At 42.1% G+C, this 27,285-nt stretch overlaps 1 pseudogene across 1 annotated transcript in view; it reads right to left on the bottom strand.

Moving 5' to 3' along the window:
* Nucleotides 1-16,579: 16,579 nt before the first annotated feature.
* LOC110532959 (protein eyes shut homolog) overlaps nt 16,580-27,285 on the bottom strand; it is a 121,212-nt pseudogene continuing 110,506 nt past the window's right edge. The window contains exons 13-15 of the transcript XR_016483354.1: nt 23,367-23,491; nt 17,613-17,737; nt 16,580-16,882 (exon numbers count right to left, since the gene is read on the bottom strand). The product of XR_016483354.1 is annotated as a protein eyes shut homolog (transcript). The remainder of the gene's footprint in view (nt 16,883-17,612; nt 17,738-23,366; nt 23,492-27,285) is intronic.

Below are 27,285 nucleotides of genomic sequence, written 5' to 3'. Positions count from 1 at the left end.
TGCATCATAGGTACACTTCAACTATGACAGACAAAATTAGAAAAAAAATCCAGAAGATCACATTGTAGGATTTTTTATTTATTTATTTGCAAATGATGGTGGAAAATAAGTATTTGGTCAATAACAAAAGTTTATCTCAATACTTTGTTATATACCCTTTGTTGGCAATGACAGAGGTCAAACGTTTTCTGTAAGTCTTCACAAGGTTTTCACACACTGTTGCTGGTATTTAGGTCCATTCCTCCATGCAGATCTTCTCTAGAGCAGTGATGTTTTGGGGCTGTTGCTGGGCAACACGGACTTTCAACTCCCTCCAAAGATTTTCTATGGGGTTGAGATCTGGAGACTGGCTAGGCCACTCCAGGACCTTGAAATGCTTCTTACGAAGCCACTCCTTCGTTGCCCGGGCGGTGTGTTTGGGATCATTGTCATGCTGCACAGCATAGTTGAAAGATATGTGTTGCGTAGAAACCCGAAGTGGGTGGCCAGCAGAGATAGATGGGATGAGCTGAGGGAAGCTGAGGGTTGGGATGTGGAATTGGAGACAAGTGAGAGTGGAGTTTCTGTGTGGGAGATAGAATGATGGTCAAAGATAAAAGTATAAAAAATAAAAAATAACATTATAAAAAGTCAGTTTGCATGACACTGAGGGGCATTGTTTTTACAACTAATGCCGGTTTGCCTGAGGCTGATGCTGTGCAGGTGTTTGTACACATGCATATACACACTCTCATTCAAATAAACACATACAAGAACACACACATATAAAGTAGGCATTGCTGTTAGGATTTCAGTTGTTCTTGATGTCCTTTGTTTTAAATGTATTCTTTTTTTTGCATGTTTTCTTCTGTCTTTTCCTTTTTTCTCTTTAGTTCATTCTCTTGGCTGTTGGTGCATTGGGGGGGGGGTTCTTGGGGGTGGGGAACGGAATTCATTTGATTATTTTTTTTTCTTCTTGGGGGGGGGGGGACTGTTGGATGACTGGTATGATGCAGTTGTTGAGCGGCTTCACTGCAAGTATATTGTATGTTTCAGATATTCAATAAATCACGTAGTTTTTAAATTTATCATACACAGGAGGATCAAATTACAGGGAAAATAGAGGTCCGAATAGAAGTGTGTCAAAAATAATAACAATACCTCGCAATGATGGGGTGCAAAGAAATAAACTAAATAGTGTGTGATAATGACATACAGGTGTGTGAACAGGTGATCAGAATTCAGGTGATTGGGATCTGGAGAGTGAGCTGCGTTCGGGGGATCTATGTGTTTGAGAATGTGAGCTGGAAAGTGGGCTGGAAAGTGAGCTGTCAGTGCAGGTTGTCAGGCCAGTTCAAGTGTTCAGCAGTCTGATGGCTTGTAGATAGAAAATGTCTCTGATCCTGTTGGTATCAGACCTCATGCTCCGATACTGTCTGCCTGGCGGTAAGGGAGAGAACAGTTTGTGGCTGGAGTGTGTTGGGTCCTTGATGATGCTGCAGGACTTCCTCACCAAGTAGATGTCCTAGATGGGTGGGAGCACGGTCCCAGTGATGTACTGGGCCATCTTCCCCACCCGCCGGAGGGCCACGGTCCCAGTGATGTACTGGGCCGTCTTCACCACCCGCCGGAGGGCCACGGTCCCAGTGAGGTACTAGGCCGTCTTCCCCACCCGCGGGAGGGCCACGGTCCCAGTGATGTACTGGGCCGTCTTCACCACCCGCCGGAGGGCCACGGTCCCAGTGATGTACTGGGCCGTCTTCACCACCCGCCGGAGGGCCACGGTCCCAGTGAGGTACTAGGCCGTCTTCCCCACCCGCTGGAGGGCTACGGTCCCAGTGATGTACTAGGCCGTCTTCCCCACCCGCCGGAGGGCCACGGTCCCAGTGATGTACTGGGCCGTCTTCAACACCCGCCGGAGGGCCAAGGTCCCAGTGATGTACTGGGCCGTCTTCCCCACCCGCCGAAGGGCCCCGGTCCCAGTGATGTACTGGGCCGTCTTCCCCACCCGCCGGAGGGCCACGGTCCCAGTGATGTACTGGGCCATCTTCACCACCCGCTGGATGGCCTTGCGGTTGTAGATGGAGCAATTCCCATACCAGGCCATGATGCAACCGGTCAGGACACTCTCAATGGTGCAGCGGCAGTATTTGGAGAGGACCTGGGGTGGCAAGCCAAATTTCTTCAGCCGCCTTGTCAAGAGTGCACATCAGCGTCTCTGCTAAGAGTGGTGGTGGTTTTGGTTCACGTCAGGACTAGGGAGTACAACAGTGGGCCGAGGAAACACCCCTGGGGTGGCCTCTGTGTTAAGAGTCAGTGTGGTGGAGGTGTTGTTGCCCATCCTCACAGCCTGTGGTCTGCCCATCAGGATCCAGTTGCAGAGGGTGGTGTCTAGACCCAGGGCTCTGAGCTTGGTGTCGAGCCTGGAGGGAACAGCAGTGTTGAATGCTGAACTGTAGTCTATGAGCAGCATTCTCACATAGGTGTTCCTGTTGTCCAGATGTGTTAGAGCAAATTGGATGGGTCCAGTGTGCCTGGCATGCTGGCCTTGATGTGGGCCATGACCAACCTCTCAAAGCACTTTATGATGACTGGGTTGAGTGCAATGGGCGATAGTCATTTGGGCATTTCACTTTATTTTTCTTGGGCACAGGGACGATGGTGGTCTCCTTGAAGCAGGGGGGGCCTACAGCCTGGGATAGGGACATGTTGAACATTTCCGAGAAGACGCCTGCCAGCACACACTCTGAGGACACAGCCAGGGATGCCATCTGGGCCTGCCGCTTTGTGAGTATTCACTCTTTTGAGAGTTTTCCTCACAACTCTCTCTCCCTCTCCTTCTCTTTCTCTCTCCTTCTCTCTCATTACCAGAGAATCATCTCTCTCTCTCTGTAAACCATATACATATGGTCTAATATGACATTACCAGAGAGTCATCTTTCTCTCTGTAAACCATGTACACACAGTCTAATATGACATTACCAGAGAATCATCTCTCTCTCTGTAAACCATGTACATGCAGTCTAATATGACATTACCAGAGAATCATCTCTCTCTGTAAACCATGTACACACAGTCTAATATGACATTACCAGAGAATCATCTCTCTCTCTCTGTAAACCATGTACATGCAGTCTAATATGACATTACCAGAGAATCATCTCTCTCTCTGTAAACCATATACATATGGTCTATCACGCCCTGGCCATAGAGACACTTTAATTCTCTATTTTGGTTAGACCAGGGTGAGACTAGGGTGGGCATTCTAGTTTCTTTATTTCTATGTTTTCTATTTCTTTGTGTTTGGCCGAGTGTGGTTCTCAATCAGAGGCAGCTGTCTATCGTTGTCTCTGATTGAGAATCATACTTAGGTAGCCTTTGTAACGGTTTTCTTGTGGTGAAGGAGAGTCGGACCAAAATGCAGCGTGGTATTCTTGATACATGTTTAATAAAGAATAAAAACGAACAATACAAAAACAACAAACGTAACGTGAAAACCTATACAGCCTATCTGGTGACAACAAACACAGAGACAGGAACAATCACCCACAAAACCCAACACCAAACAGGCTACCTAAATATGGTTCCCAATCAGAGACAATAACTAACACCTGCCTCTGATTGAGAACCATATCAGGCCAAACATAGAAATAGACAAACCAGACACACAACATAGAATGCCCACCCAGCTCACGTCCTGACCAACACTAAAACAAGGAAAACACACACGAACGATGGTCAGAACGTGACACCCTTTTTCCCACCTGGGTTTGTGGGTAGTTGTTTTCTGTATAGTTTTAGTTACCTTACAGAACTGTTAGTTTCTCACTTTGTTATTTTTGTTCTATTGTTCTTGTTCTAAATAAATATCATGAACACGTACCACGCTGCGCTTTGGTCCACTCCTTCTTCATCAGACGAGTGTTACACAGTCAAATATGACATTACCAGAGAGTCATCTTTCTCTCTGTAAACCATGTACATACAGTCTAATATGACATTACCAGAGAGTCATCTCTCTCTCTGTAAACCATGTACATACAGTCTAATATGACATTACCAGAGAGTCATCTCTCTCTCTGTAAACCATGTACATACAGTCTAATATGACATTACCAGAGAGTCATCTCTCTCTCTGTAAACCATGTACATACAGTCTAATATGACATTACCAGAGAGTCATCTTTCTCTCTGTAAACCATGTACATACAGTCTAATATGACATTACCAGAGAGTCATCTTTCTCTCTGTAAACCATGTACATACAGTCTAATATGACATTACCAGAGAGTCATCTTTCTCTCTGTAAACCATGTACATACAGTCTAATATGACATTACCAGAGAGTCATCTTTCTCTCTGTAAACCATGTACATACAGTCTAATATGACATTACCAGAGAGTCATCTTTCTCTCTGTAAACCATGTACATACAGTCTAATATGACATTACCAGAGAGTCATCTCTCTCTCTGTAAACCATGTACATACAGTCTAATATGACATTACCAGAGAATCATCTCTCTCTCTCTGTAAACCATGTACATACAGTCTAATATGACATTACCAGAGAATCATCTTTCTCTCTGTAAACCATGTACATACAGTCTAATATGACATTACCAGAGAGTCATCTCTCTCTCTGTAAACCATGTACATACAGTCTAATATGACATTACCAGAGAGTCATCTCTCTCTCTGTAAACCATGTACATACAGTCTAATATGACATTACCAGAGAGTCATCTTTCTCTCTGTAAACCATGTACATACAGTCTAATATGACATTACCAGAGAGTCATCTTTCTCTCTGTAAACCATGTACATACAGTCTAATATGACATTACCAGAGAGTCATCTTTCTCTCTGTAAACCATGTACATACAGTCTAATATGACATTACCAGAGAGTCATCTTTCTCTCTGTAAACCATGTACATACAGTCTAATATGACATTACCAGAGAATCATCTTTCTCTCTGTAAACCATGTACATACAGTCTAATATGACATTACCAGAGAGTCATCTTTCTCTCTGTAAACCATGTACATACAGTCTAATATGACATTACCAGAGAGTCATCTTTCTCTCTGTAAACCATGTACATACAGTCTAATATGACATTACCAGAGAGTCATCTCTCTCTCTGTAAACCATGTACATACAGTCTAATATGACATTACCAGAGAGTCATCTCTCTCTCTGTAAACCACGTACATACAGTCTAATATGACATTACCAGAGAGTCATCTCTCTCTCTCTGTAAACCATGTACACACAGTCTAATATGACATTACCAGAGAGTCATCTCTCTCTCTGTAAACCATGTACATACAGTCTAATATGACATTACCAGAGAGTCATCTTTCTCTCTGTAAACCATGTACATACAGTCTAATATGACATTACCAGAGAGTCATCTCTCTCTCTCTGTAAACCATGTACATACAGTCTAATATGACATTACCAGAGAGTCATCTTTCTCTCTGTAAACCATGTACACACAGTCTAATATGACATTACCAGAGAGTCATCTCTCTCTCTGTAAACCATGTACATACAGTCTAATATGACATTACCAGAGAGTCATCTCTCTCTCTGTAAACCATGTACATACAGTCTAATATGACATTACCAGAGAGTCATCTCTCTCTCTGTAAACCATGTACACACAGTCTAATATGACATTACCAGAGAGTCATCTCTCTCTCTGTAAACCATGTACATACAGTCTAATATGACATTACCAGAGAGTCATCTCTCTCTCTGTAAACCATGTACACACAGTCTAATATGACATTACCAGAGAATCATCTCTCTCTCTGTAAACCATGTACACACAGTCTAATATGACATTACCAGAGAGTCATCTCTCTCTCTCTGTAAACCATGTACATACAGTCTAATATGACATTACCAGAGAGTCATCTCTCTCTCTGTAAACCATGTACATACAGTCTAATATGACATTACCAGAGAGTCATCTCTCTCTCTGTAAACCATGTACATACAGTCTAATATGACATTACCAGAGAGTCATCTCTCTCTCTCTGTAAACCATGTACATACAGTCTAATATGACATTACCAGAGAATCATCTCTCTCTCTGTAAACCATGTACATACAGTCTAATATGACATTACCAGAGAATCATCTTTCTCTCTGTAAACCATGTACATACAGTCTAATATGACATTACCAGAGAGTCATCTTTCTCTCTGTAAACCATGTACACACAGTCTAATATGACATTACCAGAGAGTAATCTTTCTCTCTGTAAACCATGTACATACAGTCTAATATGACATTACCAGAGAATCATCTTTCTCTCTGTAAACCATGTACATACAGTCTAATATGACATTACCAGAGAATCATCTTTCTCTCTGTAAACCATGTACATACAGTCTAATATGACATTACCAGAGAATTAACAACATTAGAGAGTTATTGTTCCAAGCGTTCAAAGTAACTGATGTGCATCGGTCCCATTTGGCCAGATCTGTAGTAGAGCATTAGTTTGTGTGTTTGAGTGTGTGTGTGTGTGTTTGAGTGTGTGTTTGTGTTTGAGTGTGTGTGTGTTTGTGTTTGAGTGTGTGTGTGTTTGTGTTTGAGTGTGTGTTTGTGTTTGAGTGTGTGTGTGTTTGTGTTTGAGTGTGTGTTTGTGTTTGAGTGTGTGTGTGTTTGTGTTTGAGTGTGTGTGTGTGTGTGTGTGTTTGAGTGTGTTGTGTTTGAGTGTGTGTGTGTGTGTGTGTGTTTGAGTGTGTGTGTGTGTGTGTGTGTGTGTGTGTGTGTGTGTGTGTGTGTGTGTGTGTGTGTGTGTGTGTGTGTGTGTGTGTGTGTGTGTGTGTGTGTGTATCAAATCAAACTGTATTTGTCACATGCGCCGAATACAACAAGTTTAGACCTTACCGTGAAATGCTGAATACAACAAGTGTAGACCTTACCATGAAATGCTTTACTTACAAGCCCTTAACCAACAGTGCAGTTCAAGAAGAGTTAAGAAAATATTTAACAATTAAGAAATATGCATTTGTGTGTATGTGTGTGTGTGTGTGTGTGCATGCACGTGTGCATTTGTGTATGTGTGTGTGCTTGCAAATGTATGCATTTGTGTGTGTGTGCTTGCAAATGTATGCATTTGTGTGTGTGTTTGTGTGTGTTTGCACGTGTGTCTGTTTGCCAGTTACATAAACACAGAGAACATGAACCAACTGCTGGGATGACAAATAGAGACAGGGATATTTGTATGCAGCCAGGCCCCAACTCATGAATATTCATGAACTGCCGATGACACATACACGACTCCGTGTCTTGCCAGTAAGGTTACGCAACAGCCAACAGACTATATAAAATGGTCAAAAACATACCCAATTAGCAGAACTGTCAAAACAACACATTAAAACACAAACTCATTTAGTTAACCCTGAACAGGAACAACCTGATGGCATTTACAGAACAGTAAGCAACTAAGCTGTCGAGGTGAAAAAATAAAACAAGTATACCAAATTATATACTGTTTCCATGGGTTGTCCGATTGTCCTCACACAGGGAAACACACAACCCATAGATAACCAAGACGAAGGAACATTTTACATTCTAGTCATTTAGCAGACTCTCTTATCCAGAGCGACTGCATACTTTTTCCATACTTGTCCAACACAGGAATTGAACCCACATCCCTGGCGTTGCAAGCACCATGCTCTAACAACTGAGCTGCAACCAAGGAACCAAGGAAGTGTGTTCTATGAATCACCTGTCTCTCTTTGACTGAAGTCTGAAGGGTTTTATACAGCTGCTATTACATCAGTACCTCCAGGATTGTAAGATTCTGTAATCACAATTTTTTTTTTTTTTTTTACAAAAATCAACATTTCTCTTCATATTACGCAAGCCTTTGCAAAATTGACCAATCACCTTACGCGTACCACATAACACAGTCAAATCACTGCACTTGAAAAATAGGGATCCCAATTTTAACCAATTACCACACTTTTACCCCATAAAATGGTTCAATCAAGGCACACGCAACAAACGTTTTTCCCCGCCAGCGCATTGTCATGACAACTTGGACCAAAATCATGGACGTAGAAACAGAGCACAATAAACAGAGTAGGCTAGCTCTCCCTGTTACTGTAAATCGGTTCATAGAACACAGCTTACAGTATGTCATTTCATCCCTGTTACTGTAAACCAGTTCATAGAACATAGTTTACAGTATGTCATTTCATCCCTGTTACTGTAAACCAGTTCATAGAACACAGCTCACAGTATGTAATTTCATCCCTGTTACTGTAAACCAGTTCATAGAACACAGCTCACAGTATGTCAATTCATCCCTGTTACTGTAAATCAGTTCATAGAACACAGCTTACAGTATGTAATTTCATCCATGTTACTGTAAACCAGTTCATAGAACACAGCTTACAGTATGTCATTGTATCCCTGTCAAACGTGGCGGCCATTGATAACAGTTCTGGGCTGTGACGATCATTATTGAGGTGTATCTGCTGTAAGCTTTCCTTCTCCTCCAAGAGTGGTGTGCGGATTTTAAGGTGCCCATCATCTTCCACTATATTGAGTTCAACACTCTCTATCTCACATACTGTAGAGACCATAAAGAAAGCCATTGGCTGCATCCCAATGAAATTGTTGCCAGCAGAGCTGGCTAGGCTGTTTTCATGTTATCCAATCATCGGCCAGAGCGTCAGGTGTGCGCTCCGAGAGTGAAACGAGATGGGTGTGGCTAAAGCTTAAGAGGGTGTGAACGATGCTGAATGGGTGTAGACAAAGAAGAGCTCTTCACTAGATACCAAAACATTTAAAGGCCATTTTCTCAAAAGTGAGTTTACAAGTTGATCAACTTCAAAAGGAGAATGCCTTTCCCATTGTTCCTCAAATGTAATGTATGATATACCATTTTGTAGCTCTGAGTCTCTACTTTTATCCAATGTAAAAAACACAATTTCAAATGTTGCTACATTAAGACTGAATCCAGGTGGTGGGTGACATATTGTGCACTACTCCATATAATAACCGGGTTATTTACTATATTCAATATAATAACCAGGTTATTTACTATATTCCATATAATAACCGGGTTATTTACTATGTTCCATATAATAACCGGGTAATTTACTATATTCCATATAATAACTGGGTTATTTACTATATTCCATATAATAACTGGGTTATTTACTATGTTCCATAAAATAACCAGGTTATTTGCTATATTCCATACAACAACCGGGCTATTTACTATGTACCGTGTAATGACCGGGTTATTTACTATATTCCATATAATAACTGGGTTATTTACTATGTTCCATAAAATAACCAGGTTATTTGCTATATTCCATACAACAACCGGGGTATTTACTATGTACCATGTAATAACCAGGTTATTTACTATATTCCATATAATAACTGGGTTATTTACTATGTTCCATAAAATAACCAGGTTATTTGCTATATTCCATACAACAACCGGGCTATTTACTATGTACCATGTAATAACCGGGTTATTTACTATATTCCATATAATAACTGGGTTATTTACTATGTTCCATACAATAACCGGGTTATTTACTATGTTCCATATAATAACCGGGTTATTTACTATATTCCACATAATAACCGGGTTATTTACTATATACCATATAATAACCGGGTTATTTACTATATTCCATATAATAACCGGGTTATTTACTATATTCCATATATGGGGCGTTCCACGAAATTAGTTCCTTTTAAGAAGAAATTGTTTACAAATAGTGACAAAGTTCAGCATTTCCTGTGCATCCTTTGTCACTTCTAGGAAGATTTTAACCCACTTAACCCCAGCATTTCTCCAAGTTTCACCATCATTGTAAAGCCCTAATTATGTTGTTGTTTTGACAGTCATTTCTGAAGATGATTATTTATTTATTGTTATTAGTGATTCATTTTCAGGTCAGCCCTGTTACCTGAACTGAACTCTTGTTTTAATACAGTGAAAATATTCCTTTTTAAATATATTTTATAAAAGCAGGTGAGTTGATTCTACAGTTGTTTTTTTTCTGGTGTTTTGTGGTGGAAAACTGAGTAGATTGATCATAACATGTCAGCCATGTTACCCACAGATAGACAGGCCAGAAACGGGCTCCGGAGTGGAGCAGTGGTCTAAGACACTGTTTCTCAGTGCAAGAGACATCACTGCAGTACCTGGTTCTTGGCTGCATCGCATCCGGACCTTATTGGGAGTCTCATCGGGCGGCGCACAATTGGCCCTGCGTTGTCTGGGTTTGGCTGGGGTATACCATCATTATAAATAATACGGGTATATACGGGGTATACCATCATTGTAAATAATACATTGTTCTTAACTGACTTGCGTAGCTAAATAAAACATTTAAATGTTTGAACAATTTACTTTATTTTTTTGTGAAGCTTGAATTCAATTGCCTTTCTCTGTTACACACAACAAGCTTCCATTTCAAGGGGATTCATGGCTGATTTAATGTGAACTCGTCAACACTGTTATGGGCAACCATTCTGTACAGCATGAGAACAAGTGAATTAAGTTTCGACGTCAAGCTGACATCTTCCTCAAGTGGTTTTTATTAAGTTGAACTTGTGCTCTTTATGACAGAATTGTCAACAAGTTTTACTACTCAAAAGGCACCTAATTGGTCCATATAGTACACTTTGTAGAGGATAGGGTATGATTTGGGAGGCAGCCATAGAGTCCCTTTAGACAACTCTGTTTGCTATACAGGATCCTCATTGATCCTCATCCTACAACGCTACAGTACATCAGGTTTGTATACACTATTGTCCAGGGACAGAAAGTACAGTCGACCTTGACCAGGCAGGAGATTCAACTATTGTTAACTTTCCTTGCTTCCAATGTCTCATATATGGTGATAAGAGAATACATTATAATTATTTTCCTCAATGTTTCAAATCCAAATAAAACGGAGTATACACTATAGACTATATACAAAAGTATGTGGACACCCCTTCAAATTAGTGGATTCGGCTATTTCAGCCACACCCGTTGCTGACAGGTGTATAAAATCGTGCACACAGCCATGCAATCTCTATAAACAAACATTAGCAGTATAATGGCCTTACTGAAGAGCTGCGTGACCTTCAACGTGGCACCATCATTGGATGCCCCCTTTCCAACAAGTCCATTTGTCAAAATTTTGCCCTGCTATAGCTGCTCCAGTCAACTGTAAGTGCTGTTTTTGTGAAGTGGAAATGTCTAGGAGCAACAACGGCTCAGCCGCGAAGTGGTAGGCCACAAAAGCTCACAGAACGGGACCGCCAAGTGCTGAAGTGTGTGGCGGGTAAAAATGGTCTGTCCTTGGTTGCAACAAATCAAAATCAAATCAAATGTATTTATATAGCCCTTCGTACATCAGCTGATATCTCAAAGTGCTGTACAGAAACCCAGCCTAAAACCCCAAACAGCAAGCAATGCAGGTGTTGCAACACTCACTACCGTGTTCCAAACTCCCTCTGGAAGCATGTCAGCACAAGAACTGTTCGTCGGGAGCTTCATGAAATGGGTTTCCATGACCGAGCAGCCGCTCACAAGCCTAAGATCACCATGTGCAATGCCAAGCGTAGCCTGGAGTGGTGTAAAGCTCGCCACCATTGGACTGTGGAGCAGTGGAAAAGCGTTATCTGGAGTGATGATTCACGCTTCACCATCTGGCAGTCCGACGGAACGAATCTGGGTTTGGCGGATTGCAGGAGAATGCTACGTGCCAGAATGCATAGTACCAACTGTAAAGTTTGGCGGAGGAGGAATAATGGTCTGGGGCTGGTTTTCATGGTTCGGGCTAAGCCCCTTAGTTCCAGTGAAGGGAAATCTTAACGCGACAGCATACAATGACATTCTAGATGATTCTGTGCTTCCAACTTTGAGCCAACAGTTTGGGGAAGGCCCTTTTCTGTTTCAGCTTGACAATGCCCTCGTGCACAAAGCGAGGTCCATACAGAAATGGTTTGTCAAGATAGTTGTGGAAGAACTTGACTGGTCTGCACAGAGCCCTGACCGTAAGCCCATTGAACACCATTGAGATTAATTGGAACGCCGACTGCGAGCCAGGCCTAATCGCCCAACATCAGTGCCCAACCTCACTAATGCTCGTGGCTGAATGGAAGCAAGTCCCGGCAGTAATGTTCCAGCATCTAGTGGAAAGCCTTCCCAGAAGAGTGAAGGCTGTTATAGCAGCAAAGGGGGGACCAATTCCATATTAATGACCAGAATTTTGGAATGAGATGTTGGACGAGCAGGTGTCCACATAATATGGAGTTGGTCATGTAGCGTATGTGTGATATGAACATGTAACGAAAACACATTTATTTCCTCACTGTTTAAAATTCACATGCTTGCTTCCAATGTATGTCATGGAGGTATACGAGACAAATAAAAGTGTCAATTTTTCTTCCTCTGTTTGGTAAATGTTTGATAGAACTGAGTCGACCTATGTGGTTAACTAGTCAGTAGCTGAGTATTCTAAGGTTCCATTCGGAGGTGCCAAGGATTGCTGCAGACTGCAGAAGGACTCTGAGTCTATTTGCAGCAGCACCAAGGGCACTGGGGCTGTTTAGATAGTGACCTAGTTTAGATATATTCATGAGTTTCTCAAACCTCTAACACAACTTATTTATTTTGATTCTATCTCGGTGAGGAAGCGCATTACTGTCTAATATCATCATTCTTGTAATATGGAGTTGAGTTTGTTTGGCGTATTATTTTTTGTTGTCAGTATTACATTTTTAATGAATTGATTTGCAGATTATAGCTTATTTGTGCTTGCTTTCTTTTTGATTAAACCAGAGTGTGCTACATGTGCTGGTGTTAGCACATTATGACACTGGTGTTATGGTATTATGACACTGGAGTTATGGTATTATGACACTGGTGTTATGACCTTCTGAGACTGGTGTTATGGCCTTCTGAGACTGGTGTTACAACACTGGTGTTATGACATTATGCCACTGGTGTTATGGTATTATGACACTGGAGTTATGGTATTATGACACTGGTGTTATGACCTTCTGAGACTGGTGTTACAACACTGGTGTTATGACATTATGACACTGGTGTTACGACATTATGACACTGGTGTTAAGACATTATAAAACTGGTGTTATGACATTATGGCATTGGTGTTACGACATTATGACACTGGTGTTATGACCTTCTGAGACTGGTGTTACGACATTATAAAACTGGTGTTACGACATTTTGACACTGGTGTTATGACATTATGGCATTGGTGTTACGACATTATGACACTGGTGTTGTGACATTATGACACTGGTGTTATGACATTATGACACTGGTGTTATGACATTATGACATTGGTGTTACGACATTATGATACTGGTGGTATAACCTCATGACACTGGTGTTATGACATTATGACACTGGTGTTACGACATTATAAAAGTGGTGTTTTGACATTGGCGTAATAAAATAACCCATTTTGACCCAACTGGTATTCATATGACTGCGATCTTATGGTTGACCTACTGTTAATAAGACATGGAGAGGTCGTTTAGTGTTAGCAACACACTCTACCAGGATACACTTCCACACTCCATCCCCCAGGTGGCAGCACCAACCAAGTCAAGGGCTGGTTGGTGCCAGGAGGCCTTGATAAGCACGTCATCAGGTGACGGGTCAGTCAGTGTACCAGCTGGCAAGAGGTGAAGCTGCTGGTTTATTTGGTGACCATGAGGCCACGAGGTTGAGATGTGAATCTTTAGTTCAGGCATGCCTCTTGTTTCCTTTTGTGTACGTGTTTATTTTGGTAATCTTTAGAACAAATAAACAAATCTGCTTGGAATGGCCGATCAAGAGGTCATAACAGAGTTGACCCTGGACCAGGTTGCTGCCCCCTGGTTACATACATACCATAACAGAGTTGACCCTGGACCAGGTTGCTGTCCCCTGGTTACATACATACCATAACAGATTTGACCCTGGACCAGGGTAAGGTTGCTGTCCCCTGGATACATACATACCATAACAGAGTTGACCCTGGACCAGGTTGCTGTCCCCTGGATACATACATACCATAACAGAGTTGACCCTGGACCAGGGTATGGTTGCTGTCCCCTGGATACACACATACCATAACAGAGTTGACCCTGGACCCAGGTAAGGTTGCTGTCCCCTGGTTACATACATACCATAACAGAGTTGACCCTGGACCAGGTTGCTGTCCCCTGGATACATACATACCATAACAGAGTTGACCCTGGACCAGGGTAAGGTTGCTGTCCCCTGGTTACATACATACCATAACAGAGTTGACCCTGGACCAGGTTGCTGTCCCCTGGATACATACATACCATAACAGAGTTGACCCTGGACCAGGGTAAGGTTGCTGTCCCCTGGATACATACATACCATAACAGAGTTGACCCTGGACCAGGGTAAGGTTGCTGTCCCCTGGTTACATACATACCATAACAGAGTTGACCCTGGACCAGGTTGCTGTCCCCTGGTTACATACATACCATAACAGAGTTGACCCTGGACCAGGGTAAGGTTGCTGTCCCCTGGTTACACACATTTAACACCTGGTTGCATACGCTTACTTGTCACATTACTGCACACATCCAATCAGGTTACAGAACCATTATGAAGCCCTAGACTTAGCCGAGTACAGTGTTAACAATAGGCCATCTAGTTGCTTCCGTAACACTATCAACACAAAATATTACCTTTGCAGTACGCTGGTGACAGTGGTGTGGTGAGCATGGAAACATATGTCCTTATATCATATCCCTATAACAGCACATACGATCACATACAGGCTGTGCTGAACCAACTATAACAGAAGTTCAAAGATTGATCTATATACAGTGCCTTGCGAAAGTATTCGGCCCCCTTGAACTTTGCGACCTTTTGCCACATTTCAGGCTTCAAACATAAAGATATAAAACTGTATTTTTTTTGTGAAGAATCAACAACAAGTGGGACACAATCATGAAGTGGAACGACATTTATTGGATATTTCAAACTCTTTTAACAAATCAAAAACTGAAAAATTGGGCGTGCAAAATTATTCAGCCCCTTTACTTTCAGTGCAGCAAACTCTTTCCAGAAGTTCAGTGAGGATATCTGAATGATCCAATGTTGACCTAAATGACTAATGATGATAAATACAATCCACCTGTGTGTAATCAAGTCTCCGTATAAATGCACCTGCACTGTGATAGTCTCAGAGGTCCGTTAAAAGCGCAGAGAGCATCATGAAGAACAAGGAACACACCAGGCAGGTCCGAGATACTGTTGTGAAGAAGTTTAAAGCCTGATTTGGATACAAAAAGATTTCCCAAGCTTTAAACATCCCAAGGAGCACTGTGCAAGCGATAATATTGAAATGGAAGGAGTATCAGACCACTGCAAATCTACCAAGACCTGGCCGTCCCTCTAAACTTTCAGCTCATACAAGGAGAAGACTGATCAGAGATGCAGCCAAGAGGCCCATGATCACTCTGGATGAACTGCAGAGATCTACAGCTGAGGTGGGAGACTCTGTCCATAGGACAACAATCAGTCGTATATTGCACAAATGTGGCCTTTATGGAAGAGTGGCAAGAAGAAAGCCATTTCTTAAAGATATCCATAAAAAGCGTTGTTTAAAGTTTGCCACAAGCCACCTGGGAGACACACCAAACATGTGGAAGAAGGTGCTCTGGTCAGATGAAACCAAAATTGAACTTTTTGGCAACAATGCAAAACGTTATGTTTGGCGTAAAAGCAACACAGCTCATCACCCGGAACACACCATCCCCACTGTCAAACATGGTGGTGGCAGCATCATGGTTTGGGGTGCTTTTCTTCAGCAGGGACAGGGAAGATGGTTAAAATTGATGGGAAGATGGATGGAGCCAAATACAGGACCATTCTGGAAGAAAACCTGATGGAGTCTGCAAAAGACCTGAGACTGGGACGGAGATTTGTCTTCCAACAAGACAATGATCCAAAACATAAAGCAAAATCTACAATGGAATGGTTCAAAAATAAACATATCCAGGTGTTAGAATGGCCAAGTCAAAGTCCAGACCTGAATACAATCGAGAATCTGTGGAAAGAACTGAAAACTGCTGTTCACAAATGCTCTCCATCCAACCTCACTGAGCTCGAGCTGTTTTGCAAGGAGGAATGGGAAAAAAAATCAGTCTCTCGATGTGCAAAACTGATAGAGACATACCCCAAGCAACTTACAGCTGTAATCGCAGCAAAAGGTGACGCTACAAAGTATTCACTTAAGGGGGCTGAATAATTTTGCACGCCCAATTATTCAGTTTTTGATTTGTTAAAAAAGTTTGAAATATCCAATAAATGTCGTTCCACTTCATGATTGTGTCCCACTTGTTGTTGATTCTTCACAAAAAAATACAGTTTTATATCTTTATGTTTGAAGCCTGAAATGTGGCAAAAGGTCGCAAAGTTCAAGGGGGCCGAATACTTTCGCAAGGCACTGTACCTGTTGGTTTTTCAGCCTCCACTGGATTCACACTTCACGGCGACACTGGTGTTATGTCATTGGTGTTATAAAATAACCAGGTTATGGTTGTGTGATCTAACGGCTGATCTTACGGTTGACCTGACCACAAAGTACTGACCCAACTGTTATATGACTGTGGTCTTTACGATTGACCTCCATACCTGTTGGTTGTTCACTGTACGGTGACACTGGTGACATTGGTGACGTGGTGAGCAGGGATCCCCGAGGGGTTTGTGTCATAGAAGGCTCCCAGGGCACAGAGGACATGTCTCCCTCGACTGGCTGACAGCTGACCTCGTTGATACCATCAACACAGGAGGATCCTCCCGGACACGGCTGGAGCAGGCAGTCATCGTAATTGTGCTCACAGTTCCTCCCCTGTACATGTAAAACAGAGATAGACGTTAGACTATAGAAACAGAAATATAGATAAACATTAGTTGACCATAGAAATAGTAAAATATATAGACATTATACCATAGCTATATAATCTAATCTAACATAAATATTTGTTTATTTTATTAGCCATTAGCATAATTCCATCTATGATGTGAGGTCATGGACAAAAGTAGGGCACTACACAGGGAATAGGGTTCAATTTGAGACACACATGGGCTTGGTAAGGAAGACAGGATTCAGGCCACCTTAATAAGGGTGTAAATGATGTGTAGTAGCAGGAGAGATGATCACAAATGCCTGCGGATGACATCTACAGTGGTGGAGACTGAACTAAATAACCTCTCTCTGAACATGGCCCAAATGGCACCCTATTGTCAATTGACACCCTGCGTAGTGCACTTCTGTTGACTAGGGCTCATAGGGCTCGGGTCAAAGGTAGTGTACTGTATAGGGAATAGGGTGCCAGATGGAACTGCCTTATCCTGCCATGACTAGGATGGTAAATATAATACCATCACATTCTGGGAGAAGAAAGAAGATGAAGAACATATTGAAAGAAATGCTAACATTTCAGACGTGGAAAAGAGCAAAGGAAAGAAGGGCGAGAGAGAGATTCACACAGAGATAGAGAAAGAGGGGGAGGCAACAGGGATGAAGGAGGATAGAGGGAAGGATTAAATAAGGGAAGAGTGTGCTGGGTAAGCCTCACCACAAATCCAGGACGACAGAAACAGGTGTAGCCGTAGCCAGGCTCGTTCTGGATGCACATCCCTTGGTTGCAGGGCTGCGGAAGGCACTCATTAATGTCCAACTCACAGTGAAGGCCTGTCCAACCTGCCAAGGAACAAAGCCCACAGACTGAGCACCGCAGTGTGGAGGGAGGTGGGATGTGTGTGTGTACTTGCAGTGCGGTGAGCCCTAGCTTCACTCACATCCACCACCCTCTTAAGAGAATATCAATCAGATTCCTTCGATTTGCTGCTTGGCTTCTTTTTTTGGGGAGCACACACACACACATACACACACACACAACACACACAAAGGTTCATGGAGAGACATAGATTTTGATGAGGCTATAGGCTAGGTGTTTTGATGAGGCTATAGGCTAGGTGTTTTAATGAGGCTATAGGCTAGATGTTTTGATGAGGCTATAGGCTAGGTGTGTTGATGAGGCTATAGGCTAGGTGTTTTGATGAGGCTATAGGCTAGGTGTTTTAATGAGGCTATAGGCTAGGTGCTTTAATGAGGCTATAGGCTAGATGTTTTGATGAGGCTATAGGCTAGGTGTGTTGATGAGGCTAGGTGTGTTGATGAGGCTATAGGTGTGTTGATGAGGCTATAGGTGTTTTGTTGAGGCTATAGGCTAGGTGTTTTGATGAGGCTATAGGCTTGGTGTTTTGATGAGGCTATAGGCTAGGTGTATTATTGAGGCTTTAGGCTAGGTGCTTTAATGACGCTATAGGCAAGGTGTTTTGATGAGGCTATAGACTAGGTGGTTTGATGAGGCTATAGGCTAGGTGTTTTGATGAGGCTATAGGCTAGGTGTTTTAATGAGGCTATAGGCTAGATGTTTTGATGAGGCTATAGGCTAGGTGTTTTGATGAGGCTATAGGCTAGGTGTTTTAATGACGCTATAGGCTAGGTGTTTTAATGACGCTATAGGCTAGGTGTTTTGATGAGGCTATAGGCTAGGTGTTTTGATGAGGCTATAGACTAGGTGTTTTGATGAGGCTATAGGCTAGGTGTTTTGATGAGGCTATAGACTAGGTGTTTTGATGAGGCTATAGGTTAGGGGGTTTGATGAGGCTATAGGCTAGGTGTTTTGATGAGGCTATAGGCTAGGTGTTTTGATGAGGCTATAGGCTAGGTGTTTTGATGAGGCTATAGGCTAGGTGTTTTGATGAGGCTATAGGCTAGGTGTTTTGATGAGGTTATAGACTAGGTGTTTTGATGAGGCTATAGGCTAGGTGTTTAGAAGGACATCAGCTATTACAAAAGCAGCAAGTCTTTTTTTTTATCCAATAAGTAGATGCTGGTATTGTCTTGTAGGGCAATTGCATTTACGTGTTGTGTTTTACATATTAGTCTACTTAATCATTGCTGTTTGAACTGTCTGACTGCTCTGTACTTGTGACTGTCATTGTGGACTTGTGGATTAGTTTCAGGCCTATTTGTGTAACAGTCTTGCTAATTTGTGGGAGTGGTGTATTGTAGGGTACGTTTTCTTCACCTTTGCCAGGCAATCAGCAATCAGTGCTGGGAGGTGTGTCTTTCACCTCTGCTACGCAATTATTACTAGTACTTCTGTGTTTTTTCAGAGGCAGCTGTTGTAGGCTCGGCCCTAATTTATGTGCTCTCTGACACCTGGAGTTGGAAGACAGAGGACAATGCCAAATGACTAGTCAACCCTTCCCCCTTTGAGGGGCCAAAATATTCCTCCCTGTTACAGTATTCAGAGGACTGACTATCGAATGCTATAGAATAATACTATCATGACTGTCCTGACCAGGTTACAGGAGACCACAACCCTACAGATTATCTCTCAACCCCAACAGAGGAGGAGAGATCTAGGGGTCTGAAGATGTGTTTTTTTTTATGACCCCTCACGCCCCTGGTAAATCTCAGGCCACAGACACATTCCTTTGTCCTGTTACTGTGGAGAACCAGCCTCAGAACATTAAACATGAAATAAAGGGACTTTGGAACAATGCTTTCCGTCAGTCACAATGGTGGTCATGACGATAGATGGAATATGATAATGTATATAATTTTTGTTTTGTTATTAAAGGTTAATAGATTACGTTATTACGAAAACATTGTAATGTGAAGAGTTTTCCTAGTATATGTTTGATGTTTATACATTGTACGGAAAATATCCAAATCAAAGAGAATGTTTTGGGGAAGATGAAATGTTAAGTTAATTGTCTAAAATTGGATTTGAATAAAATCTAGACCATGCCTCATTAACTTGGTACGCCCAGAGAATTGCCCTAAAGGCAGTTACGCCCATTTCTGACCCAAGGGTATAAAACCTGTGAGTATATAATTTACAGGAAGACTACGTGACCCAAGCTGCAGCCAAGGTCTAGAAGGTCAGTTTGAAGACAAAGAAATATTTTTCTTCCCAAGCTACGGATGAGTAGCTGTGTCTAAGTGGGTGAATTCAAGTCGAACCACCTAGCCTCCATCTCCCATCGAATTGTGGTATCTAAAAGGTTTCATTCCTATGCTGTGAGCTCTGAGCTACAGAGCTGTCTGTCCTCAGAAGACCCCTTCCAGAGAAAGGGGTGAGGGAACAGACTCCTAAGCCAAAAGGACACCGACATGGGGAGCACTGTAAACCTGACCAACAAGTATCGTTAGTATCGTTTGATTGGTCAAAAGTGGTTGGTTTTGGGTTGAAAGGTTGCACCTTCATATGTTATAAATGGAATTAAATGCATTTGTTATTTCTGTCTCTTATCCTGTATCCAGTCCATGGAGGAAGGTTGCATGATCAATTCTCATTTCTTAGGCTTCTAGGCCTCTGATCTAATAAGCATCGCGTTGTTCATGCCTTATCCTGTACGTTAACCTTAGTGTCTATAGGCTTGGAATAATGCTTTATAATGCTTGTTAATGCTTGTAACTGAATTGTAATGCCTTGTATGTGAATCCATACATTGAACAATGTTAATTAAATATATACCTTTGATATCGAACATTCTCAGACCAATTCTTGCTCATCTACATCAACTCATTGCCTAATGCTGACGTGTATATTTATCTTTTGGAGTCAGATAAACATTTGAACAGGCTAATTGTTTAGACTTATTACAAATCACATGAGGTATTTATAATATCACATGCACTGTATATACACATACAGTTGAAGTCGGAAGTTGACATACACATAGGTTGGAGTCATTAAAACTCGTTTTTTCAACCACTCCACACATTTCATGTTTACAAACTATAGTTTTGGCAAGTCAGTTAGGACATCTACTTTGTCCATGACACATGTAATTTTTCCAACAATTGTTTACAGACAGATTATTTCACTTAAATTTCACTGTATTACAATTCAGTGGGTCAGAAGTTTACATACACTAAGTTATCTGTAGCTTTAAACAGCTTGGAAAATTCCAGAAAATGACATCATGGCTTTAGAAGCTTCTGATAGGCTGATTGACATCATTTGAGTCAATTGGAGGTGTACCTCTGGATGTATTTCAAGGTCTACCTTCAAACTCAGTGCCTCTTTGCTTGACATTATGAGAAAATCAAAAGAAATCAGCCAAGACCTCAGAAAAAAATGTAGACCTCCACAAGTCTGGTTCATCCTTGGGAGCAATTTCCAAACGCCTAAAGGTACTGCGTTCATCTGTACAAACAATAGTACGCAAGTATAACCACCATGATACCACGCAGCCGTCATACCACTCAGGAAGGAGACGCGTTCTGTCTCCTAGAGATGAACATACTTAGGTGCGAAAAGTGCAAATCAATCCCAGAACAACAGCAAAGGACCTTGTGAAGATGCTGGAGGAAACGGGTACAAAAGTATCTATATCCACAGGAAAACGAGTCCTATATCGACACAACCTGAAAGGCCGCTCAGCAAGGAAGAAGCCACTGCTCCAAAACCGCCATAAAAAAGCCAGACTACGGTTTGCAACTGCACATGGGGACAAAGATCGTATTTCTTTTGAGAAATGTCCTCTGGTCTGATGAAACAAAAATAGAACTGTTTGGCTCTAATGACCATCGTTATGTTTTGAGGAAAAAGGGGGAGGCTTGCAAGCCCGAAGAACACCATCCCAACCGTGAAGCACAGGGGTGGCAGCATCATGTTGTGGGGGTGCTTTACTGCAGGAGGGACTGGTGGACTTCACAAAATAGATGGCATCATGAGGAGGTAAAATGATGTGGATATATTGAAGCAACATCTCAAGACATCAGTCAGGAAGTTAAAGCTTGTTTGCAAATGGGTCTTCCAAATGGACAATGACCCCAAGCAAACTTCCAAAGTTGTGGAAAAACGGCTTAAGGACAACAAAGTCAAGGTATTGGAGTGGCCATCACAAAGCCCTGACCTCAATCCTATAGAAAATTTGTGGGCAGAACTGAAAAAGTGTGTACGAGCAAGAAGGCCTACAAACCTGACTCAGTTACACCAGCTCTGTCAGGAGGAATGGGCCAAAATTCACCCAACTTATTGTAGGAAGCTTGTGGAAGGCTAATGCTGCCAAATACTAATTGAATGTATGTAAACTTCTGACCCAATGGGAATGTGATGAAAGAAATAAAAGCTAAAATAAATAATTATCTCTTCTACTATTCTGACATTTCACATTCTTAAAATAAAGTGGTGATCCTAACTGACCTAAGACAGGGCATTTTTACTAAGATTAAATGTCAGAAATTGTGAAAAATGTAGTTTGAATATATTTGGCTATGGTGTATGTAAACTTCTGACTTCAACTGTATTACTGCCCACTACACTGTAAGCAGGGGTACTGTCAAGCGGCGGTGATCTGAGCCCTGGTGGACACCAGTAGTGAGAGCACATAGGGCAGACACAGATCTGTCTGCTAAATTACTAAAGTGTCAAATTAATGCTTTAGCTGTAAGCAAAATACAAGTATTGATCCACCCACACCTGAAGAGATGCTGTGCTAGCTTTTCACCATAAATAATTAAAGTGGTAAGAAAATGATTTATAATCTATTGCAACGTGTTTTGCAAGAGATCTAGGCCTGTTATCTGATTTTACTGTGAGATGAAAAATAGATTGATTTGCTTTGAATCATAAAAAAATGATTGATAATGTCAATCATCATTGTACAACATCAGTATTCTGCAACACATAGGCCTGCTAGAATAGCGATAAAGCCGATCTGAGTCCATGTCCAGTGACTTATTGTAACCAATCTACATTCCAGTAACTTACCTACTCTGCATTTAGAGCGTCAGCGTTAACCAGGTATATATTTCATATAACATTAATATATACACTGAGTGTACAAAACATTAGGAGCACCTTCCTACTATTGAGTTGCACCCCCGATCTTAGTTGTTGTCCAGTGACTTACCTGCCCTGAAGTGGCAGAGGTAGCCATGAACCAGGTCATAGAATGCATTATAAACTGGGTAGTTAGAGCTCTGAATGCTGATTGGCTGAATGCTGTGGTATATCAGAAAATCTGCCATGAGTATGAAGCAAACATACTTTGTTATATTGGTAACCAGTTTATAATAGCAACAAGGCACATGGGGGGTTTGTGGTACAGTACAGTATATGGCCAATATACTGTACCGCGGCTAAGGGCTGTATCCAGGCACTCCACGTTGCGTCGCACTTAAGAACAGCCCTTAGCCGTGGTGGAGTGGCCATATACCACACCTCCTTTGGCCTTATTGCTTCATTATAACCGCCTTGTCATGCATTATAACTGTTACCAATCTTAGTTAATGTACTCACCTGCCCTGCAGTGACAGAGGTATCCGTTAAGCAGGTCTCGGCAGATAGCCCCGTGGAGACATGGATCTGAACAGCATTCATTAACGTCCATCTCACAGAAGTCCCCTATGAAACCTGCTGGACAACTGGGAGAAGACAAGGATATTGCATAGATGTCATTTAACATATCATACATATCAAATCAAATCAAACTTTACTTGTCACATGCGCCGAATACAATGCTTACTTACAAGCCCTTAACCAGATCAATAAGAAGAAAATATTTACCAACTGGACTAAAATAAAAAGTAATAATAAAAAGTAACACAATAAAAATAACAATAATGAGGCAATATACAGGGGGCACTGGTACTGAGTCAGTGTGGAGGCTATATACAGGGGGTACCAGTACTGAGTCAGTGTGAAGGCTATATACAGGGGGCACCGGTACTGAGTCAGTGTGAAGGCTATATACAGGGGGCACTGGTACTGAGTCAGTGTGGAGGCTATATACAGGGGGCACCGGTACTGAGTCAGTGTGAAGGCTATATACAGGGGGTACCGGTACTGAGTCAGTGTGAAGGCTATATACAGGGGGTACCGGTACTGAGTCAGTGTGAAGGCTATATACAGAGGGTACCGGTACTGAGTCAGTGTGAAGGCTATATACAGAGGGTACCGGTACTGAGTCAGTGTGCGTGGGTACAGGTTAGTTGAGGTCATCTGTACATGTAGGGGTACAGGCTAGTGGGGGTAATCTGTACATGTAGGTGGGGGCGAAGTGACTATGCATAGATAACAAACAAACAGTGAGTAGCAGCAGTGTACAAAAGGGAGGGGGGGTCAATGTAAATTGTCCAGTGGCGATTTTATGAATTCTTCAACAGTCTTATGGCTTGGGGTTAGAAGCTGTTGAGGAGCCTTTTGGTCCTAGACTTGGCGCTCCGGTACCGCTTGCCGTGCGGTAGCAGAGAAAACAGTCTATAACTTGGGTGACCAGAGTCTCTGACAATTTTATGGGCTTTCCTCTGACACTGCCAATTATATAGGTCTTGGATGGCAGGAAGCTTATGGTCAGATGCTGAGCAGTTGCCATACCAGGCGGTGATGCAACCGGTCAGGATGCTCTCATATAACACATATAACATACAGGGCTATTGGATCAAGAAAGAGAATGATGGAGTGCTGCATCAGATGATGAGTTGGACCGCAGAATGAAGGAAAAGCAGATAACAAGTGCTCAGCATATGTGGGAACTCCTTTAAGACTGTTGGAAAAGCATTCCAGGTGAAGCTGGTTGAGAAAATGCCAAGAGTGTGCAAAGCAGGCATCGAGACATCCAGTTTCTGTTCGAGTGATCGTGGGCATGGGCAAAATGAGTGACCAAAGCGACTTTGAGCTTGGTATGATCGTCGATGCCAGGCATACCAGTTCCAGGCATACCAGTTCCAGGCATACCAATTCCAGGCATACCAGTGCCAGGCATACCAGTTCCAGGCATACCAGTTCCAGTATCTCAGAAACGGCCGGCCTCCTGGGCTTTTCATGCACGACAGTGTCTAGGGTTTACTGAGAATGGTGCGACAAACAAAAACCTTCCAGTCAGCGGCAGTCCTGTGGGCAAATAAAACAGCTTGTTGATGAGAGGTCAAAGGAGAATAGCAAGAATGGTGCAAGCTAATAGGCGGGCCACATGCAGGCAAATAAAGGCACAGTACAACAGTGGTGTGCAGAAAGACATCTCGGAATGCACAGCTCCTCAGTCTTTGTCACTGATGGGCTTTTGCAGCAGACGAACACACCGGCTTCCACTCCTATCAGCTAAAAACAAGAAGTATACAGAGCCAGATGCTGCATCATATTTTAAATCATTTGTAGAAAATACACTTTATTTCCCTGTCATGTAGCATTATGAACATCCTGTGTCACTTTATTTGGACTAAGAAAACAGACTTTATGACACTGTCATGTAGCATTATGAACATCCTGTGTCACTTTACTTGGACTAAGAAAACAGACTTTATGACACTGTCATGTAGCATTATGAACATCCTGTGTCACTTTACTTGGACTAAGAAAACAGACTTTATGACACTGTCATGTAGCATTATGAACATCCTGTGTCACTTTACTTGGACTAAGAAAACAGACTTTATGACACTGTCATGTAGCATTATGAACATCCTGTGTCACTTTACTTGGACTAAGAAAACAGACTTTATGACACTGTCAAGAAGCATTATGACCATCATAATCATATAATCCAGATAGGCCTGTCACGCCTGCCCTTATGTCAGTCATCAGTCTAAAAGAGGGTGTCTTGTCCCGCTCCTGAAATCTGCTCCTACATTCATCCCAGTCACCAGAAACAGAGAACTGGGGTAGGTGCATGGCCGACATCAATGTTTGCACAATTACAATGATACTTTAAATATGGTCCACTAAAAATAAAATATATAACGTAAACATCCTGTTGACACGTAGGCTATGGTGTAGTGGAATGTTTTGCTTTGTGGGTTTTAACACTCTTATGTAGGTGTCATAACCAGCCATAAAATAACTCAATTATATGTCATAACAGGTCTAAATATATGTGTCATGACAGTGTTATGACCATATTATAACAGGTTATGACACGTTGTGTCAGCTGTTATGGCACGTTATGACATAGTTATGACGCTGGGTGTCAAGTAAAGTGTTACCATATTAAGTATAGCAGTGGCACATAAGTAGCATAAAACCGGTCTAGACTACTCTGCAGTATTGACAGTGATAGCTTGGGGGGGAAAAGCACTTTTTACTACACACAACATAAAGTAACAATCTCTAGAATGCATTCTCACCATCCAAGTCCTATTCATGTCCATGGGTATTATAATAATGTGGCTGAAATGCATTCGCATAGGACTCCTCAAATCTCTGGAGACACCAGCAGATTGAGAACGGACGTCTTACTTCAAAGAGACACTACCTGCGTCCCAAATGGAACCCTATCACCTACCTGTAAACAGTGCACTACTTTCGACCAGAACTTTGGTCAAATAAAGGGCACTATAAAGGGAATAGGGTGCCGTTTGGAACAGAACCAACATCCAACCATTACCTAGCTAGGAAATGGAACTGCGATTTAAACTGTCTCCATGCTGCTTGTCCCCGAGGCTGGTCGAATTGCCATCAAATCCAGACATCACATTCAACCATCCAATCTGTTGCAATCCTGACACCACACATAATATTGGATGGATCTCTATATACCAAATGGACTGAACTGCATGCAGACTGTCGCTGGTTGCAACCTATAACATCCATGCTTGTATCCATTATCCTAATGAGAAAGAGTGTTATATTCCCTCACGTACAGTTTATGATTACAATACATTGTGTCATTTCGTGTTAAAGACACATTAGATTGACATGTGACTCGTCACCAAGGAAATGGAGACAACAGAACACGCCTTCTTTTCTAAATCACTTCAACATATGGCAGATACTGCATACCCATAAAAATGCAGCATTTGTAAAACCAAAAAGAAAACCCAGCATACGGAAAGTAAAGCATATGCACACAACTTCAGCATTCATTTCACAAAAAATAAACATTGAATTATAATTGAGTATACAGAGCCAGATGCTGCAGCATGACACCCAACTGTCCTCCAACTGTTGATAACAGACTAAACATTCCTGCAGCAGGCAGGCAGCCCTTCTCTGTCTGCGTCCCAAATGACTGTTCCCTTTTACAGTGGACTCATAGGGCTCTGGTCAGAAGATGTAGGGACTAGGGTACTGTTTGGGATGCGACCCTCTGTCTTTACACTAGACCACAGTGACTTACGGCCCTGAACCTGAGCATATGTGCTACAGCTAAGACAACGTAATTAACAGCAAGACGTCGAGGGGACCCACGCTGTGGCAAATCTACACCCTATTACTGCAGTGC

This window comes from Oncorhynchus mykiss, chromosome 1 (genome assembly GCF_057628025.1).
Source record: "Oncorhynchus mykiss isolate SJ-2025 chromosome 1, ASM5762802v1, whole genome shotgun sequence".
Lineage (NCBI taxonomy): Eukaryota > Metazoa > Chordata > Actinopteri > Salmoniformes > Salmonidae > Oncorhynchus > Oncorhynchus mykiss.
Note: the sequence above shows the minus strand (reverse complement) of the source record. Positions and strands in the feature narration are given on the sequence as shown.